Source organism: Lepidochelys kempii, chromosome 1, assembly GCF_965140265.1.
Source record: "Lepidochelys kempii isolate rLepKem1 chromosome 1, rLepKem1.hap2, whole genome shotgun sequence".
Lineage (NCBI taxonomy): Eukaryota > Metazoa > Chordata > Testudines > Cheloniidae > Lepidochelys > Lepidochelys kempii.
This window is the reverse complement of record NC_133256.1, coordinates 95572341-95593590: the sequence shown is the minus strand read 5'-3', so window position 1 is coordinate 95593590 and position 21250 is coordinate 95572341. Positions and strand designations below refer to the sequence as shown.

The 21250-nt window shown below is 41.8% G+C and overlaps 1 protein-coding gene across 12 annotated transcripts in view; it reads left to right on the top strand.

Annotated features, from left to right (window-relative positions):
• The window catches only part of ABCC4 (ATP binding cassette subfamily C member 4 (PEL blood group)), a 214443-nt gene that overhangs the window by 96389 nt on the left and 96804 nt on the right, over positions 1-21250 (top strand). The window lies entirely within an intron of this gene.

Sequence of the window (21250 nt, the reverse complement as noted above, 5' to 3'; positions counted from 1 at the left end):
CCAGTTTCCATTATTTTGATCATTTATTTCAAAATACCCGTCAGCAAGTATGTCTGTAATAATACAGACAAAAATGAAAAGATTCAGGAAATATATTTTTTAACAAATAGATTCGTTACTAGGCAAATTAATGTATTAATTACGAGTAATTCATTTAAACTACAGTGTGCTAAATCTTTGCCAAATGTGTCTTTGCCCAAAATGTTAGTCATTGAAGTCCAATTTGTGTTAAGAAAAAAATAGTCTGACTAAAAAACATTCCATTGTTAATTGCTCAACTTTCATTCTTTTGCTGTTGTCATTTCTCCGTCTCCAATCACCTTTAACCTTGTCTGTAGGAAAAAAAGAGTTTCCTTCTGCTATTGCTAGTCACCAGCGAATGCAGTTGAACATCATGGTGAACAATGGTGATCACAGTTTGTCCTTGGTTGCACTTGCAGGTGTAGCACAAGTTCAGCTGCATCTCTTTGAACACCCATTGTCAATAATGGATACTTTTCCGAGTGTAGGCAAGGTTATCTAGTCTTTCAGGACAATTGACCTGAATTTCTCATGTAGGAAAACAGCTACCATTTCTTTTTTTAGGACCTTCCCTATACATCAGACTTTCGCAATACATCTTTTCCTTTGCACATCAGCTGTAACCCCCCCAAAACCCAGTCACCCCCACCCCCAAAATTCGAACATCCATTCCATTTCTATGCTAGTGCAGTTATTTTATGTGTGTGATCCCTGCGGTCTTCCTCGGATACAATATCCTGGAGTGGCTGTCACCTCTTCAATTAGTCTAGCCCTTCTGAATGGATGGAGTCCTGACCATGAGGTTTTTGTATGCAGGACTTCTTGCAGTATGAGAGTCAGTGTGGAGCATGACAGAGAAGCATTGCCCTCATTTATGGGTCAGTGGGCTTGTTTGCTCTTTCTTGCTCTACATGGCAGAAACGAACATGTGACCTATAGTGCTGACTATTTGCAATATATACTGTAGCAGATACATATATAAAATGCCTTTTATTTTCGTTATGATCTATAAACAATGATCAATCATTGCAGCATCCAGTGAGCTAGGTACTTTCATATTTCCAATTTACAAATGGAGAAATCGAGATTAATTTAGGTGCTAAGGTTCCCAGGCCTATGTTTAAACATTTATACAAAATCCTGTTGAAGTGACACTGCATATAATCTTAGTACTTCTCATAACAGATCTGCAGAAGCGTTTATTTCCCAACCAGGAAAAAAATCTGAGTTTGAGGGTGACTATATGTGTTGTGAAATGTCCAGACAATAGAGCCCAATGTTCTAAAATTGCTAGTAGTTTTTTTTTTTTAATTTGGGGAGGGGAAAAAGATGCATACAAAATTTGTCTGTCTTTGAGTAAAAGCTACTATTATTAGTTCTTCAAAAGTAATTCTGGTATTCCTCGACTAAAAGAGAGTGTAATTGTGGAAGATGCCTTAGATGATAGTAGACCTCTTTATTAATCTTGCACATCTTTGCTATTCAGAAGGAACTTCTTGGTACTTGGATAGGATGGAAGGTAATAAATATAGGACATTTCAAGTCAAAAGTTATTCATTATGTAATCAAGTTCTTGTTAGTTTTTCAAAAATGTTTCTCTTTTCTGTCGCAATTCTATTGATCATAGAAAAATTGTAATAATCTTTCTAACATTTTCAACAAAAAACATTTTAGACTTGTTCTAATCATCAGAAATTTATCCAAAGGAATAATTTCAAAAGAGAACCAATTCATCCTGTGAGAGAATATTGACTTGAGGTTTCTTTCTGAAGCATTGACAGGTATATTGAAGACCTTCGTTTTTGAACTATGTTACTAATGACGGCAGTACATATTTTTTGGTAATAAAGTAAGCTAGTTACCAGCATTGACACATACAATGAAATTTAGCATCGTCTTCAAAGTCATTTACCAAACACTGTTTATATGTATGTGTAAAAAACAACAACAACAAAATACAAACCCCACATTACCCCCCCCCATCTTAATGATTAATCCAGTGATGCTCAGTCTGTAGTAGAGACTTAGGGGAATTGTTCTGCAGGTGATCATTCTAAAACAGGTGTCAGACACATGAATGGGGTAGAAGGCAGAAAGCTTGCATTGATGCTGTATTCTATATGTGGGATGGACTTGAGTGTGACCTGGTCTGTTATCTGTCACCTTTCACAAGTACTAAATTCACTTATAATATTAGAAATATAGTTGGAAAAAGGGATTGTTTCCTTTTTTCTTTTTGTAATGCTGTCAAAATAATTTTAGTGAAATAGTTATGGCTGCACTGTGTTGATATTTTTAGCCAATTGATTTTGACTACACCTGTGGTTGGATATTAAAAATGTTTGAGAGATCCAAATAACCAAGCACAGCCAATTTATTGTCTATAGACAAAGAAATATGGTGCACAAAAGAAAGAGTTAATACATCAGCAATGCATCTAGGGAAGCAGTGTGTTCAGTTCATATTACACAGAAGGTGTGCTTCGGAAATATGTATTTAAATTGGCTATATTTATGGCATGGTTTCACAAGTTACAAAACATTCTTTTCAGAGTAGCAGCCGTGTTAGTCTATATTCGCAAAAAGAAAAGGAGTACTTGTGGCGCCTTACAGACTAACAAATTTATTTGAGCATAAGCTTTCGTGAGCTACAGCTCACTTCATCGGATGCATTCAGTGGAAAATACATTCTTTATGTCTCTAAAATTCAACTCACCAGTTTCTGCCAGTTCTTTAACTTATTGTTTTGTACCTTGCTTATCTTTGTTTGCAAAATAGTATTTCAGTTACTGGTCCATGAAAGTACCTCCCAAGCTTGTATTGGGGCAGAACAGTAATGTACTTTGTTTCTGACAGTTTTCCTATCCCCTTATGCCAAATACTGAGTTGTTCTGTATCCAGGTATTGTGGGATATGCCAGTGAACAAGAGTGAACAGCATTGTGGGAAAAAACAGTACAATTCAGTTGGAGTAACTGCCAAAATTTATACATACAATATCCATATTGTGCATTTAAACCATAAGAATGTAAGAAGTAACACATACATATGTTGACCAACACCTTTAATCTATTGCTAGCAGGGACTAAAATTATTTGTAAAAAGAAAAATTGTGTTATCAAACTAATCTCAGTCATGTTTTCAGCCACAGATACAACCCTATGAGATCAATTTCCATGGTAATAACCATAGAGTCTGCTTTTGTTGTGTGGACTTGCCATGAGCTCTTGCCATTAGTTTATCACTTTGACAATGGCACTGCTCTCTTTGCACCCCTCCATTGGATCCCAATTCTCTGTGGCATCAAATATCAGTTCCTTCTCTTCATTTTCAAGGCCCTTCATAGTCAATCCCCACCCTACCTATCGTCTCTCATTTCCTTTTCATCGACACTCACTTCTGATTGGTCCATGGTGCCAATTTCCATCTTCATTTGTTAAGTTTTCAAATAAGCACCTCCATGTCTTTTTCCATGCTGTCCCTGAAGACTCCCCATAAACATCTGCAAGCCTCCTCATTATCCACTTTCAAATCCCTCCTCAAAAGCCCTTTGTGCTGTGTTGCCTACAAAAGACTTGACATGGGGAGTAGTGGGGGCAAAATACCCAACTGGCTTCAAGACTCGGCTTGATAAGTTTATGCGGGGGGTGGTATGATGAGACTGCCTACAATGGGATGTAACCGATCTGCCACTCCTAGTTGCAAATATCTCCAAGGCCAGTGATGGGACACTAGATGGGGAGGGCTCTAAGTTACTACAGAGAATTCTTTCCCAGGTGTCTGGCTGGTGGGTCTTGCCCACATGCTCACGATCTAACTGATTGCCATATTTGACTTCAGGAAGGAATTTTTCCCTGGGTCAGATTGGCAGAGACCCTGGGGGGTTTTCACCATCCTCTGCAGCATGGTTCAAACTAATGTAAATGGTGACTTCTCTGTAACTTGAAGTCTTTAAATCATGATGAGAGGACTTCAGTAACTCAGCCAGCGGTTATGGGTCTATTACAGGAGTGCAGGAGGTAAGACTAGATCAGGGGTTCCCAAACTTGGTTAGCAGCTTGTTCAGGGTAAGCCCCTGGTGGACCACGAGACAATTTGTTTACCTGAGCATCCACAGGTATGGCCGCTTGCAGCTCCCAGTGGCCATGGTTCGCCGTCCCCGGCCAATGGGAGCTGTGGGAAGCGGTGGTCCGGCCTGCATTGCTGCCCACAGCTTTTGGGTATCCAAAATACTGTGTGAGGTAAACATGAGGGCTTTCTACAACATCTTAGATACATGAAAAAGAGATTGGTGGACTGCTTAAAAAGCACTTGGGCTTGGTGTACAGAAGTAAGTCATACATCTTTGGCTCTAGTTTTAATGGGAATAGAGGTTCTGTTGCAATAGACTTGAAACAATAAAGAAGACACCAAAATATGCCACTCCTTTAAGAAAGGAAACCTGACTGGTATAATGCTTGTTCTGAAAACTGTTTGCATCTTGAAGTATGTCTTTCTATTTCTGCTGTAATTCCAAACACAATTCTGGAAGGAAACAGAGCAGAGCAAAGAAGTACTTATTTTAATTACTGAACTCTAGACAATCCTCAAAGAGTATCTAATACTTCCATCTAATTCAGTGTGCAACAATTTCTGTTGAGTCTTCCAAGTACTCCAGACTTAGTAAAATAAAGCCCCTTTCTTCACAATTGTCCAATTTCATTGAATCTCAAATCCTGGTGATAGATTTAATTGTCATCAAAATAAGTCTTTGGTTTCTGTAATTTTTTTTAATCTCAGTTGCTTTAGAAGTGACAATATATTTTCTTTCACAGAGTTTAGATATTGTTTTCATGTGGTATGCGGAGTGAAGTTTGGACCTACTAAAGATATCGCTTCAATTGTTTGATTTCTGTCAGGAAGGCTTACACAAAAAGCTTAGTCTCAGATCCTTTAAAGTTCAAGCATCTGCCACTAGGGACAAAAATTTATTTTCCTGTAGGCAGTCACCCTTCATTATAGATTATAGTGCTTCTTCTTTTAGCAGATAATCTAATTTAAACCTGAGAGATGACTCATGCATCCTCAATAGGATTCAAATCTAGTTTAAATTCTCAGATGTCAGAACCTTTCAGTTCTTCCTGTGTCTCTTTTCTAAACATAAAAGTGATCCTTTGGTTGTCTGTTTCTGCTGAGGAGAATAGAGGAATTGAGTGTGTGTAGAAGCAACTAATTAACATTATTTTCAAAGTATTTCTGTAGTACTTGAAAACACCTAGAGTTTGTTACTAATGTTCATTTGGATTTCCACACTAACGACCCTGTTCTTCAGTCACTTTTAAAGCACATAATTTAAGCTCTCATCCTGCAAGATGATCCATGTGAGCAGATGCCCATCTTTAAAAAAGGGAAGAAGGAGAATCCGGGGTTCTACAGACTTGTCAGCCTCACCTCAGTCCCTGGAAAAATCATGAAGCAGATCCTCAAGGAATCCATTTTGAAGCACTTGGAGGAGAGGAAGGTGATCAGGAACACTCAACGTGGATTCACCAAGGGCAAGTCATGCCTGACCAACCTGATTGCCTTCTATGATGAGATAACTGGCTCTGTGGATATGGGGAAAGCAGTCGACATGTTGTTTCTTGACTTTAGCAAAGCATTTGACACAGTCTCCCACAGTATTCTTGCCAGCAAATTAAAGAAGTATAGGCTGGATGAGTGGACTATAAGGTGGATAGAAAGCTGGCTAGATTGTTGGGCTCAACGGGTAGTGATCAATGGCTCCATGTCTAGTTGGCAACTGGTATCAAGTGGAGTGCCCCAGGCATTGGTCCGCAAGTTCATGGATGACACTAAGCTGGGGAGAGAGGCAGATACACTGGAAGGTAGGGATAGTGGAAGATTGGACAAATGACCAGGGAAGAGTATAAAAATATTGCTTGGGAATGCAGGAGTGAAATCAGGAAGGCCAAATCACACCTGGAGTTGCAGCTAGCAAGAGATGTTAAGAGTAACAAGAAGGGTTTTTTCAAGTATGTTAACAACAAGAAGAAAGTCAAGGAAAGTGTGGGCCCCTTACTGAATGAAGGAGGCAACCTAGTGACAGAGGATGTGGAAAAAGCGAATGTACTCAATGCTTTTTTTGCCTCTGTCTTCACGAACAAGGTCAGCTCCCAGACTGCTGCACTGGGCAGCACAGCATGGGGAGGAGGTGACCAGCCCTCTGTGGAGAAAGAAGTGGTTCAGAACTATTTAGAAAAGCTGGACGAGTACAAGTCCATGGGGCCAGATGTGCTGCATCCAAGAGTGCTAAAGGAGTTGGTGGATGTGATTGCAGAGCCATTGTCCATTATCTTTGAAAACTCATGGCGATCGGGGGAGGTCCCAGACGACTGAAAAAAGGCTAATGTAGTGCCCATCTTTAAAAAAGGAAAGAAGGAGGATCCTGGGAACTACAGGCCAGTCAGCCTAACCTCAGTCCCTGGAAAAATCATGGAGCAGGTCCTCAAGGAATCAATTCTGAAGCACTTAGACGAGAGGAAAGTGATTCATGGATTCACCAAGGGCAAGTCATGCCTGACTAATCTAATTGCCTTCTATGATGAGGTAACTGGCTCTGTGGATGAGGGGAAAGCGGTGGACATGTTGTTCGTTGACTTTAGCAAAGCATTTGACACAGTCTCCCACAGTATTCTTGCCAGCAAGTTAAAGAAGTATGGGCTGGATGAATGGACTATAAGGTGGATAGAAAGCTGGCCAAACTGTCAGGCTCAACGGGTAGTGATCAATGGCTCCATGTCTAGTTGGCAGCCGATATTAAGTGGAGTGCCCCAAGGGTCGGTCCTGGGGCTGGTTTTGTTCAATATCTTCATTAATGATCTGGAGGATGGTGTGGATTGCACCCTGAGCAAGTTTTCAGATGACATTAAACTGGGAGGAGTGGTAGATATGCTGGAGGATAGGGATAGGATACAGAGGGTCCTAGACAAATTGGGGGATTGGGCCAAAAGAAATCTGATGAGGTTCAACAAGGACAAGAGCAGAGTCCTGCACTTAGGATGGAAGAATGCCATGCATTGCTACAGATTAGGGACCGAGTGGCTAGGCAGCAGTTCTGCAGAAAAGGACCTAGGGGTTTCAGTGGACGAGAAGCTGGATATGAGTCAACAGTGTGCCCTTGTTGCCAAGAAGGCCAATGGCATTTTGGGATGTATAACTAGGGGCATTGCCAGCAGATTGTGGGACATGATCGTTCCCCTCTTATTCGACATTGGTGAGGCCTCATCTGGAGTACTGTGTCCAGTTTTGGGACCCGGTCCCAGACACAACCCTAGGAACCTCAATCTTGCAGTGTCCAATGATGCCTGCTGGACGCTGCAAGCTTATATGAGTTTGTCAATTTAACACAGGAATTGGTGTGCACCAGGCTTGTTATCCCAAGGGCACTCTCTGACACGCTTTAAACCAAACGCACTGCTTCAGGTGAATAAACAGATGTATTAACTACAAAAGATAGATTTAAGTGATTATAAGTCAAAGAACAAGAAGTCATGAAATAAAAGTAAAATGCATTCTAAGTTGATCTTAACACTTTCAACGCCCTTACAAACTTAGATGCTTCTCACCACAGGCTGGCTGGTTGACCTTCAGCCAGGCTCTCCCCTTTGATCAACGCTTCAGTCACTTGGTGGTGGTGTCTGTAGATGTAAGTGGAAGAGAGAGCACATGACAAACGTCTCTCCCTTTTATCATGTTCTTTCTTCCCTCTTGGCTTTTCCCCACCCCTTCACAGTCAGGTGAGCATTACCTCATTGTAGTCCCAAACTGACCAAGGGAAGGGGGGGGTGACTCAATCGAGAGATCAACAGATCCTTTGTTGCTTCCTAGGCCAGCGTCCTTTGTTCTTGTGAGGCTGGGCTGAGTTTGTCCCATACATGCCCTAATGAGGTGAGAACTGCCCCTTTGCTCCTGGAGAGTTTTTTGCCTGGGCTTGTTTTAAGCCATGAGGACACATTTTCAGCCTCACAACTATATACATGAAATTACAACCTATAACATTACTGTAACAACAATGCTCAGTGCATCATGAGTCTTCCAAAGACACCCAACATGACAAACTTTGCATTGGATACCACACAATCATATTATAAGGATGAACATGGGATTGCAGGGTGTTCCCCCAAGGTACAGAGTGTCACAGCAGTTCTGCAGAAAAGGACCTGGTGATTACAGTGGATGAGAAGCTGGATATGAATCAACAGTGTGCCCCTGTTGCCAAGAAGGCTAACGGCATACTGGGCTGCATTAGGAGGAGCATTGCCAGTAGATCGAAGGAAGTGATTATTCCCCTCTATTCAGCAGTGGTGAGGACACATCTGGAGCATTGTGTCCAGTTTTAGGCCCTCCACTACAGAAAGGATGTGGACAAATTGGAGAGAGTCCAGCAGAGGACAACAAAAATGATTCGGGGGCTGGGGCACATGACTTATGATGAGAGGCTGGAGGAACTGGGCTTATTTAGTTAGTAGAAGAGAAGAGTGAGGGAGCATTGAATAGCAGCCTTCAACTACCTGAAGGGGGGTTCCAAAGAGGATGGAGCTCGGCTGTTCTCAGTGGTGGCAGATGACAGAACAAGGAGCTGTGGTTTCAAGTTGCAGTGGGGGAAGTCTTGGTTGGATATTAGGAAAAACTATTTCACTAGGAGAGTGGTGAAGCACTGGAATGGGTTACCTAGGGAGGTGGTGAAGACCCTTTATCACTTGGCCCCTTCACTTGGCCCCTTCTGTCTTACCTTATCAGGACCCATCTTTTTGGCTCAGCCAGTGATGGCAACCTATTATTATTATTTATTAATAATCATAAGCATACTAGAGAAATGTGGTCTAGGCAAAATTACTATAAGGTGGATGCACAACAGTTTGAATGACCATATTCAAAGAGTAGTTATCAGTGGTTTGCTGTCAAATTGGGAGGGTATATCTAGTGGGATCCCATAGGGGTCAGTCTTGGGTCTGGTATTATTCAATATTTTCATTAATGACTTGGATAATGGAGGGTGGGGGAAGGTCTGTAACACACAAGCCAAGTGAACAATGTGACAGCCCCAAACAGTATATTAGTTCCACAATATTTTGGGGTTGGAGTTACTAAATGAAAAGAAAAGTGAAGGGGGAGTGGGGACATTGTAGAGAATGAGACTGAAGGGACAGGATGGGGAGACGAGGGTAAGAGGGACAGATGTGGAGTGAAGCTCAGGTGAAGCAAGTTAAGGAAGTATGGGCTGGATGAATGCACTATAAGGTGGGTAGAAAGCTGGCTAGATTGTCGGGCTCAACGGGTAGTGATCAATGGCTCCATGTCTAGTTGGCAGCCGGTATCAAGTGGAGTGCCCCAAGGGTCGGTCCTGGGGCCGGTTTTATTCAATATCTTCATAAATGATCTGGAGGATGGTGTGGATTGCACTCTCAGCAAATTTGCGGATGATACTAAACTGGGAGGAGTGGTAGATACGCTGGAGGGGAGGGATAGTATACAGAAGGACCTAGACCAATTGGAAGATTGGGCCAAAAGGAATCTGATGAGGTTCAATAAGGATAAGTGCAGGGTCCTGCACTTAGGATGGAAGAACCCAATGCACAGCTACAGACTAGGGACCGAATGGCTAGGCAGCAGTTCTGCGGAAAAGGACCTAGGGGTGACAGTGGACGAGAAGCTGGATATGAGTCAGCAGTGTGCCCTTGTTGCCAAGAAGGCCAATGGCATTTTGGGATGTATAAGTAGGGGCATAGCGAGCAGATCGAGGGACGTGATCGTTCCCCTCTATTCGACATTGGTGAGGCCTCATCTGGAGTACTGTGTCCAGTTTTGGGCCCCACACTTCAAGAAGGATGTGGATAAATTGGAGAGAGTCCAGCGAAGGGCAACAAAAATGATTAGGGGACTGGAACACATGAGTTATGAGGAGAGGCTGAGGGAGCTGGGATTGTTTAGCCTGCAGAAGAGAAGAATGAGGGGGGATTTGATAGCTGCTTTCAACTACCTGAAAGGGGGTTCCAAAGAGGATGGCTCTAGACTGTTCTCAATGGTAGCAGATGACAGAACGAGGAGTAATGGTCTCAAGTTGCAGTGGGGGAGGTTTAGATTGGATATTAGGAAAAACTTTTTCACTAAGAGGGTGGTGTAACACTGGAATGCGTTACCTAGGGAGGTGGTAGAATCTCCTTCCTTAGAGGTTTTTAAGGTCAGGCTTGACAAAGCCCTGGCTGGGATGATTTAACTGGGAATTGGTCCTGCTTTGAGCAGGGGGTTGGACTAGATGACCTTCTGGGGTCCCTTCCAACCCTGATATTCTATGATTCTATGATTCTATGAAGAGCCTGTGAAGGAACAAGGGAAGTGGGGGAGGGGGAGATAGAGCCATTCAGCACAGGCAGAGAAAGTCCAAGAAGAACTGTAGAACATTCTCTGGATGTCCATAGGTCCCAGATTTGGCTACTTCTGCAGCTGCTCCTACCAGCTGGAGTTTGATTCCTTTCTGCAATTTCCTCCCATGCTACATGGCAGAGGGGAGATCCTAGTGCCCCCATATTAGAGCATCTCCCTTGCACAATTCTGGCTCCAGGGGGATACGTCGGGGGGGGTAGCCCTGCTGGACCCCATTTTAAGTCCTGCCCCACAGTGCTGAGGTTGCTTCTCCTCCTACCCACTGGAGTGTCTGTAGCTGGTTCCTCCCTGCAGTTGTTCTCCTGTCCATCACCACTTTGTCTGCTTCTCTCACAAGGTCGTATATGTGTTCTTCATGCCCTCTGTGCATGAAAGACTGTCCTGAACTTATTCACAAAGTAGATCTTTATTGTTCTTGAAGTCCTTTGTCAAGAGCCATCTCTGCCATGATTCCCAGAGTTAAACTACCAATGGATAATGGCTTGTAGAAATTTATTAACCTCTCCTCTCTTCTTTAATTTTATTTATTTTTTCCTTAAAAGTAGGTCTTGTGACCCCATTACTGTTACCCTCTTCTCCCTTTTCCTGTCCATTTCCCTTGTTATCTGCTGCAATCCTTTGTGTCTGTGTTTTGTCTTAATCTAAATTGTGAGCCCTTCAGGGCAGGGACTTTCTCTTACTGCATTCGTGTCCAATACCCAGCACAATGGGGTTTTGAGTCTCACTGTGCCTTTGGGTGCTACCATAATGAAATAACTAACAATAGCACCACTATGTGGCAATCCTAAACACTACACTTTTGTTTAATTTGTTTCTATTTTGTAATCACTTGTTGATTTGTTGGTCCAGTATAAATCAAAGCTTAAAATATACTTTTTAAGTCTATTTGTAATTGCGTAACGTATTTCTGTAGACATGAAAAAAGTTAGATTTATAGGATCATGAGATTTTTTTCCCCTTTAGAGTGATTTGCTTTTAACATACATGCATGTCTCAAATGTAACCTACTTATTAATGTAAACAATCTATCTTTCAGATCTCAAAGAATGGAGACGATACAATTAAATTATGCTTGTGTATGATAAGGAATGATCACTGTGGTGAATGCTGAAGAATATTCATAAGGTGTAAAGTTTGCTTTCATAGGTTTAGTTTCATGTATCACTGCCCTTGTATTTATCACTAGAACCCCCTGGGATAAATCATGACATTGTATTCTAATATTAACTACTTTGTGTAACTGTAATGACTGGTATGGTTTACATCTTTAAGAAATGTAAATTTCTAATAGCTGACCAGTAGAGGGGGTATATTACTGTTGTCAAGTATTATTACTTAAAATAATGTGGATTTTTCTCTTTTTGTTTCATATATCTAATCTTATATGCCATTATGGATTGCTTAAGGAGAAATTGTTAACTTTGTTTGTCTAATTAGAAATATAGGGTATAAGATTTCCTATACATTCAAACAGCTTTGCTGTTAGTGAAAGCTATAGATAAGGCTGTATAATTATTTTTATGATAACCCCTTTTTTCAGAAGCTGATTGCTCAAAGGAAGTTTTACCAAAAAAAAAAAAAATTCCTATGCATAATCTCTGTCCATCAGTTTGGGTTATCATTGTGGAAGGAGGGAAGAAAATTGAAGGAAAATTTATTCAGCCATATCTTCGTTTTAGTCAGAGAGAAATTTTTTCCCCTCATTCTAAAAAAAACTCTCTGTTACAATTCCAAGATTGGGAATAAAGGACGAAAGACTAGCTGCAGATTGCTTGCATCTGGATAGAGGCCAAACTCAACATCCTGCAAAATTTAAGTTGCTCTTTGAACCTGATGGTGGGGTAAGCACGCTTACACTGTTGTTGTGCCACTCCTAAACACAGTGGGTAGAATGATGGCCCCATTAAAGTCAGTAGCAAAACTCCCACTGGTTTCAGTGGGGCCAAGATTTCAATTATATTCTATATAGATTTGTATACCACGCTCATCAGTAACTGTGTGCCTTCTAGTACTACATCAGGCAGTGTGACTACATCTATGCCATGTGTTTGTTCTCTTGTCCTGTCCTTAGAGGGTGAAAGGCATGGAGTGGAGTGTCTTATTTTGGTAAGGTTTTTTTGTTTGTTTTTTGTTAAATATTCCTGTTGTTATATATTTATATTAGAGAAGGGAAGGTCAAAGAAATGTGCCTTGCACTTGGAGTGGAAGGTGGTGAGGTTTGTGATAGTCTTTACTTCCTGGGGGAGTTTATTCCATATTCTTGGACCAGCCCTGGAGAAGGTTCTGCCTCCCACACACAGACAAGCTTTACTCTAATTGTTGAGAGTTCCGTTGTTCCAGAGGAGCGAAGTTGTCGACCATGATGTTCATCCTGGAGCTTTAAGTGGTCTTTTAGGTACAGTGGGCCAAAGTCATGAAGCTCTTTGAAGATGAGGACCAAGATCTTGAACTTGATTCAAAATTCTGTGGGCAACCAATGTAAAGAACAGGGGATAGATCGGATGCACTCATGGTAGCCTGTGTTGCTAAGAAGATGCATTGTAGCATTTTGTATTAGTTGGAGTTTCCTAAATGCTGAAGAGTTCATACCCAGGTATATCACATTGCTGTAATCCATCCAAGAGGTGACAAAGGCACGAATAACCAAGGTCAACTCTTCATCCACTAGGATGGGATGGAGTTTCCTAGCCAACCAGTGGTGGTAGAAAGCATTACTCACAGCCATTCCATTTGTTTCATAAATGATGGGCAAAGACATGGAAAATCAGATAGTGCTAACTTTTCCAAACTTTGGGTAGCAAAAACACCACTAGTATGTTATCTTCTTTGACAGTAAAAGCTGATGGAGAAGAAAAGGCACCTTAGGAATCATATGAGATGTGGCACTGCTAAATTGTATGGTAGAATAGGCCTTTTATTAATATCTGTTTTGTAGCTATCCTCGCTAGGCACTTTCATAAATATAAAGGGAAGGGTAAACACCTTTAAATCCCTCCTGGCCAGAAGAAAAACCGTTTCACCTGTAAAGGGTTAAGAAGCTAAGATAACCTCATTGGCACCTGACCAAAATGACAAATGAGGAGACAAGATACTTTCAAAGCTGGAGGGGAGGAAAAACAAAGGGTTCTTTCTGTTGGCATGTTGCTTTTGCCGGGACCAGAGCAGGAATGCAGGTCAGAACTCCTGTAAAGAGTTAATAAGCAATCTAGTTCGATATGCGTTAGATTCTGTTTTGTTTAAATGGCTGATAAAATAAGTTGTGCTGAATGGAATGTATATTCCTGTTTTTGTGTCTTTTTGTAACTTAAGGTTTTTCCTAGAGGGATTCTCTATGTTTTGAATCTGATTACCCTGTAAGGTATTTACCATCCTGATTTTACAGAGGTGATTCTTTTACTTTTTCTTTAATTAAAATTCTTCTTTTAAGAACCTGATTGCTTTTTCATTGTTCTTAAGATCCAAGGGTTTTGGGTCTGTGTTCACCTATGCAAATTGATAAGGATTTTTATCAAGCCTTCCCCAGGAAAGGGAGTGTAGGGCTTGGGGGGATTTTTGGGGGAAAGATGTTTCCAAGTGGGCTCTTTCCCTGTTATTTTTGTTAGATGCTTGGTGGTGGCAGCAATAAGGTCCAGGGACAAAAGGTAAAATAGTTTGTACCTTGGGGAAGTTTTAACCTAAGCTGGTAAAAATAAGCTTAGGGGGTTTTTCATGCAGGTCCCCACATCTGTACCCTAGAGTTCAGAGTGGGGAAAGAACCTTGACAGGTACTTTACTGGTTAAAGCCAGAGGTCAGTTTGGACAAGACTAAAATAGATTTAAAGATTAGCAAAGAAAACGTTGATGTAAAAGTCTTCAAAGATGCTTGGGTCAAAAAATAACAACTTAACAAAGGGAAGATGAGGCTCTAGAAAATCAGATGAGGGTGTGAAACGTCACATTTACTGTATTTTTTAGATGGAGCACAGTCCTAATTATCTTCTTCAATATGAGGGAGGATATTATAAAAAAGCTGCTAAAAGTTCTGGAAGTCTTATACAGGATGGTAATAACATATGCTTTCCTGACCATAGCCACAGGACACAGGCAGGTGGAAGGCCTTTTAAATGAGCATTTTAAAGGAAAGAGTTGTGTATTCAGTGATGTTCTAATTATCATCATACCAATCTGACTCTGAATGATATATCATTGCAATCTGCATTGCCATTCACCTGGACCCTCTCTGACTCAAATCTCTCCAAAGTTGTGGGGATTTTGCCACACCACTCCTAATGGCATGCATATAAAAATTTGCTGGTTTGAGCATCAAGTGGTTAATATATCACTCAACACTGTGGCAAAAGAATATCTGGTCAGGTAGCTACCATCCCTGTGTACAAATGGAGGTTCTAACTTCTGTATGTGCAGTGCTAGAAATGCTCTCATGTCTTTCTCTGGACACAGCAGTTCATCTGAGCATTCTTTTAGTTCTGTTGTGGACACACATCCCTGTTTGATTAGTCTTTGACTCTTTCTAGACCACTGTTCCAATAGACCACTTTTTTTTTTTGCCATGCTAGCCTCTGGAAAATATCCTGCATTGTAAATTTTATCCATGCATGCTAGTGGGGATTATATTGTTTTGTAATAAATTATATATTTTTATAGTATTGCCAACTCCAAGCACAAAGACATGAATCAGATCTGCAAAATCATGAGATTGTCTTTAAAGTCATGAGATTTTTAAAATAACTTTAGGTTATCTTTTTATTTGCCTTTTGAGCCTTTAGACTGCAATAGGGTCATACTGTCAGTCTTTTCTCTGCCACCATGAATGTTAAAAACTGTCTTTCTTTTTTTCTTCAATGAAAGTTATGATTCTCAGGTAATCATCTGACTCCAAGAACTGGGACTTTAAGAAAATCACCAAAGATTGTGAGACTTTCAAATAAAATCTTGAGAGTTCGCAACACTCTTTTTATATTGTTTAAGAAGTTCACTGTTAATGTTTAATGGTGCATTGTGTCCAAAGCCTGTTTTGAATTCTAGCTTCTGGCATTATACCACATTAGCAAGCAATTGTTTTTTAATATTCTTGGAGAGCAGACTTACCAAAAAATGTCACATATTTCTATATTCTTCTTTGTTTCCTAAAAACAAACTAAAAATGGCTTTGAAAGGAAACATAAATATGTCTTTAGCTATTTCAGTCCATTGTTCTAGCTTCATAGGAAGAAAAACAAGATACAGTGGATGTGGTTTAATTCGGCTACAACTTTATTAACTTATCTGGGAATACTGGGCAATAAATCATACCGTGCAGGTCATCGTTCTTCCCTTAATCATCTCTACCTATTGGGACTAACAGCCCCCGCCCGCATTCCCAACCTGGAAGTAGCCCATTGTTGAGAAGCCCTATGTGAGGGTTGAGAGGAGCTGGAAAGAAAGGGGGTGCCAGATGTTACAGGCACCAGTCCCCTTCTCCAGCTTGTTTAGGAGATGACTTCCCTAAATCCCCTTCCATCTCTTGTTTATCAGGGAACTAGAACCCTTTTGGAATGATTACGTGCACTGGAGACCTACCACATCTGGCACCTACTGAGCTGTGACATCTTGAACTAACCTTACCTACCCCCACTGGATCTCTGATCTGCTATGAGGAGGGTGAAAAAACCCACCCTGGCTTGGCCAGTCTGGCAGAGGGAAAAATTCCTTTCGAGCCCCAAAGAACAAGTCAGCTAGCACAATGCCTACAGCAGATCAGAAGAGACCCAGTCCTACTCTGATCCCATGAGTGGGAGGGTGAGTGCTGCTGGTCGGTGCAGGATTCCACATGGAGGGCATGGGGTATAAATCCCCCCCCAGCCCACCTCACCCCTGTGTGCCTGATAGGTCGATGCTGCCACGGAGCTGGACTTCTGGCTTACCTCTTGCTCAGTGGAGACCCTCAAAGCCGCCACAACCCCTTTTCTTTCTCATGCTCAGACAAAGACCCACTGCATTCAACAGCAGTAAGCACATTGTTTAAATTACTTCCGGGAAAGAGATCCAAAAGAGAACAAAATGAAATAAGAAATAATCTGAATACAATCAGGATTTATATATCATCATACAGTTATATCACACATGCTGAAGTGAGCTGTAGCTCACGAAAGCTCATGCTCAAATAAATTGGTTAGTCTCTAAGGTGCCACAAGTACTCCTTTTCTTTTTGCGAATACAGACTAACACGGCTGTTCCTCTGAAACATGCTCTTTCAGAAATTAATGTCTTCATGGTACACAGAAATCCAAGTGAGAGTCCAGTAAATGATCTGACTGGTAAAGAGCCAGCAAATCATACATTTTATATGACCTATTCCAAGTTTCTGCTACATTGGTGCTTTGTAAAAATGTGAGTAGATGAAGCATTTGTGCATAATAAATGTGAATGGTTGCACATATATATATATATATACTTCAGACAATGTTAGCGATGCATGATGCCATGTCCTCTTATTACTGGGACCTGTTCATTCATAAAAAAAAACTGCTTATTTTATAGATTGTTAGACTACTGGAATTACAATGCTCTCGCTCCTCATACTGTCATATAAAAGTAGACGTATACAAGAAAAATACATTAATATTGAAATGTTTTCACAATGCATTTAAAGAGGTGGGATATTTTATTTCTTGCTTTTGTATTCATCCTGTTTGCATTACATCCAGCACTTAATTTTTCTCAAATGCAGGGAAATTTGATAATTAAAATACCCTCCTCCCCAACAAAGCTAGTGAAAAAAACAAGTCAAGAATCTTGAGTGCAGTCAGTGTTTTTGGTTGTCTTTTTTTTAGATGTTAGTATAAGAAGGACAAGATTTAAAGCTATTTCTGAAAGGGAAAGGAGAGAATAAATAAGCTGTATTATTATGAGTAAAGATCTCATTATAAACTGAAAAAAAAAGATGTGGTTTTGTATTTGGTGGATAAAGCTATGGTTTTTAGCTAGAGGCTATTCAAAATTGTTAAATGATTCTGATCTCTTTATTTACTGTGAAGGAACACAGTGATTTAGGAAAATATTAATATATGAAGTGAGAAGCAGTAAGTGAGCTCAATGATCAATAATTTGAAAATTGCTTGTGAACATGCCATGAAAGAAGGTAAAATCTTTTGTAAAACAGATTATTTAGGAGCTTATTTTATTGCAGCTAGTAAATCTTATTCTGTATGGAGAATCCTGGTAAGACTGAAATTGTAGAGAAAGTGGTTAACTGGTAATGCTGTATTATAATAATAGAGTGTTTTGACACTTAAGGTGAGGGTAGTTTGAGAGCGAAAAAGTAGTATAGTAGTGGGAATCAAGATACTTTTAAATGTAGTTATTGGTAATGAGGAATTTGCATACATTCTGTGCTGAAATTTTAACCTCGGGAGATCAAATTTTAACCTCGGGAGAATGTTAATAACATATGTGTTTTCCTGACCACAGCTACGTGAATACAGTTGCCAACTTTCTCATTGCACAAAACCAAACACCCTTGCGCTGCCCCTTCCCCGAGGCCCCACCCCTGTGCCCACCCTTCTCTGGGGCCCCACCCTCACTCCAGCCACTCTTCCTCTGTCGCTCGTTCTCCCCCACCCTCACTCACTCTCACTGGGCTGGGGCAGGCGGTTGGAGTGTGGGAGGGGGTGAGGGCTCCATCTGGGGATGTGGGAGGGGGTCCGGGCTGGGGCAGGGGGTTGGGGTATGAGAGCGGGTGAGGGCTCTGGCTGTGGTATGGGCTCTGGGGTGGGGTCGGAGAGGAGGGGTTTGGGGTACAGGAGGGGGCAAACACAAACTGTGCTCAGATTTTCTTGAAATTTCTTAACTCTTTTCCTCTTTTCTTTTTGACAGTCTTTTGACAGTCAAGTCTTTTTCAAGTAGTAAATTAATTTGGGTAGCAAGCACCCCATCTGAATTTGTTACATGCTGGCAGTTCAGATAAATGGATATTATGATCTCAGCACATTTCTGCCAGCACCACTGTGCCCATTTGCAAGAATCTGAGAAAGTGATAATATTCCTGTCAGTTTCAGGCCTCTGAGAAAATATGGGGCAGAATTCGTTTGTATTTATGGGATGCCTGTAGGGAAGCCAGCAATGCTGTGTGGCAGTTTACATGGGCATGTGGTGCTAACTCCATAAAAAAAAAGATAAGAGGCCTATAGACATTTATTTGTGAGAACATGGAAAGAAAGCCAGAATGGATCAGTAACTGTCACTTACACAGGAGATGTATTTTCAGATTTCTCGTTGGAGAAATCTGTTAAATTTATGTTACCTTTCAGAGTCTGTCCATTTTTAATTATTTTGTTGATTGAATTATTACATTAAGTTGTATTTTACTAGGTTGATGCAATGTGTTCTTCCTGCCAGCATTTGGTATGGACAAATCCACTTTTTTTTTCTGCTTTGATAAACTGGAAGACTTCTTATAGTTGAGGTAAAATTTGTTTTATTAAACTATGTGTATACACTCAGTGTAGGTGGAAAAAAAAAAGTGTGTATGTCATAGTTTAACAGACCAAGACACATATGATATTGTTACCAACTTATACCATGAGCAGAGCAGAATAGAAAAACACATTTAATGTGGGTAAATTTGGGTATGTTTGTACCACAGAATATACAGCTCTGTGTGTAAAAGTTCAGTTCTGCATAGTTATTGCCTTTCACTCCCATCTTGTGTATATTGTTGTTGAACTATATATAAAATCATTTAAAAATTATTTATGATTTGGGATGGTTAATGCATGTGTGATTTTTTTGTATAGTTAGTGATTTCCTATCCTTATAGCCAATCTGGTGTAAATTCATTTGTTATTTATATGCAGCTGTAATGCACCCTGTTATGGAAAAACCCTTAGAAGCATACCAACCCTGACTCCTCCTCTTTGCTTGCACCTTACATCCCTGCTTCAAACAGCTTCTGAAGCACATATTGTCAGCGTAACACTTCACTGGGAATTTCCACCCTAGTCTTGCTGATGTAAGCAGGGGAATAGTCCGCTATTGTGGGGAATTTTCCTGGCTTCTGCATTACCCTGGTGAAGTGGGCTAGTGAAAGAATCTGAGTCCTCGCTCCCAATTCCTTTACCCAGCGGCCTCCCTGCTCTTGAGGACTCCCCTTCAACTCTCCTGTCTGGGAGAGTCCTCGTAACCCCAACAAAGCTGGGCCCAGGATTTCTGGGGGGCTCGACCCCCAACACTGCTGTGGTCACCTAGGACAGGGGCTAGGGTGTCCCCACTCCAGGATACTCTCTCTGCACTGGGCACTTCTCTGACCCACTGATCATTACATACAATTTAAAGCAAATGCAAGTTATTTAATCAACAATTAATTTGAAAAAGAATAAGGGAAAATGGGAAAGGTTAAAGGAAACACATCAACCCGCTCTGTGGCAGGGGAACATCACAGTTTCTCTGGAATGTCAGGGCAGTTCACAGTCTGTTCCTTGTAAGTCCCAGCCTCCTTCTCAGGCCCTGGCTGTGCTGCAGGGATGCTGTGGGTTAGACGCTCGCTCTGGTGGTGGCCACATGCTCTCAGGCTTGAGGTGGCAGGGCCCTTCTTCCCAGTGTTGCCCCTGCCCTGGCAGGGTTACCAATCCCTCTCCGAGTCTGGCCTGCAGAGCTGCCTGGCTGAGGCGTCTCCCTGTGCTGGGCCTGCTGCCCGGGGTCCCCCCTCGCTCTTCCCAGCTGCTCACCGCACCCGGCTCTGGACTGGTCCAACTCCAGCTCCAACTCCACTCTGTCTTAGCTCCAGCTCCACTCTGCCTCAGCACGGCTGCTGCTCTGCCTCCAGCTCCCTGGGCTGCTTCTTTGGCCCCTCTGCCTCTGGTTGCTACAGCTCTGCTCCCAGGACAGGTCTGCTCTGCAGGCTGTTTCTGTGACTCTGCTCCCTGCACTGACCTGCTTCGTGGGCTGCTTTTCTGGCCCCTCTGGATCTGGCACAGCTCTGCTCCCCAGCTCAGTGTGGGTCCCAGTTTTCTCCTTAGCTCAGCCCCACTCTGTCCGACCCAGGCAAATCCAGCTCACATGGAGGACGGGACCTCCCTGGCCTCCTGACTCTGATTAGCCTGCCCGCCCCCTCATTCAGGCTGACCTGGAGCATTAGCCTCTCCCCATTGTTCCTGGGGGCTGTCAGTCTCAGGGTCCTGATTTCCCATCGGCTCTTCCCCCCTTTTAGTACTGGGAGCTAGCAACTAAGACACCCCCACTGAATGTTAGTAAGGGGTTAGTTAGTTACACTTAGTAGAAAAGATGTTGGCCAATTGCACACTTTCTACTGTGTAGCTGCCCCCATTGAAATCCTGTCTAAAGCAGGTGAGAAACTGTTTTCCTCTCTTGCACAAATTTGCAAGATTTTGAAAAGTGTGTGTGTGTGTACGTACACGCCTGTTGTCCAGCTGTTGGGGCACTAGCCTGGGATGTGGGAGACCCAGGTTTAAATCCCTGCTCTGTCGGATTCACCTCCAAGAAGTGACTCGCTGCTCCAACTGCTGAGATATGGTCAGTCTCTGTCTTTCCATTTTGTCAAAAAATTCCCAACCACATCTAGTCCTGGCTCAGCTAAGTATTTCAGCACATGCATAACTTTAAGCATACAGTAAGCCTGAAGAAGTAAATGGGACTACTTGATCCTATGTGTATGTGCGTAAGTACCTTGCTGAGGCAGTTCCTAAATGTACAGATCCCCAAGCACTCTATGTGTTGCTTCCACGGGGTTTGTGAGGGCTTGGAGGCAGTGAGGGATGTTGCTGTTTGGCTCTGTTACCCTTCCTTCAACCTGTTTGTGGCCACTGGAGCAAC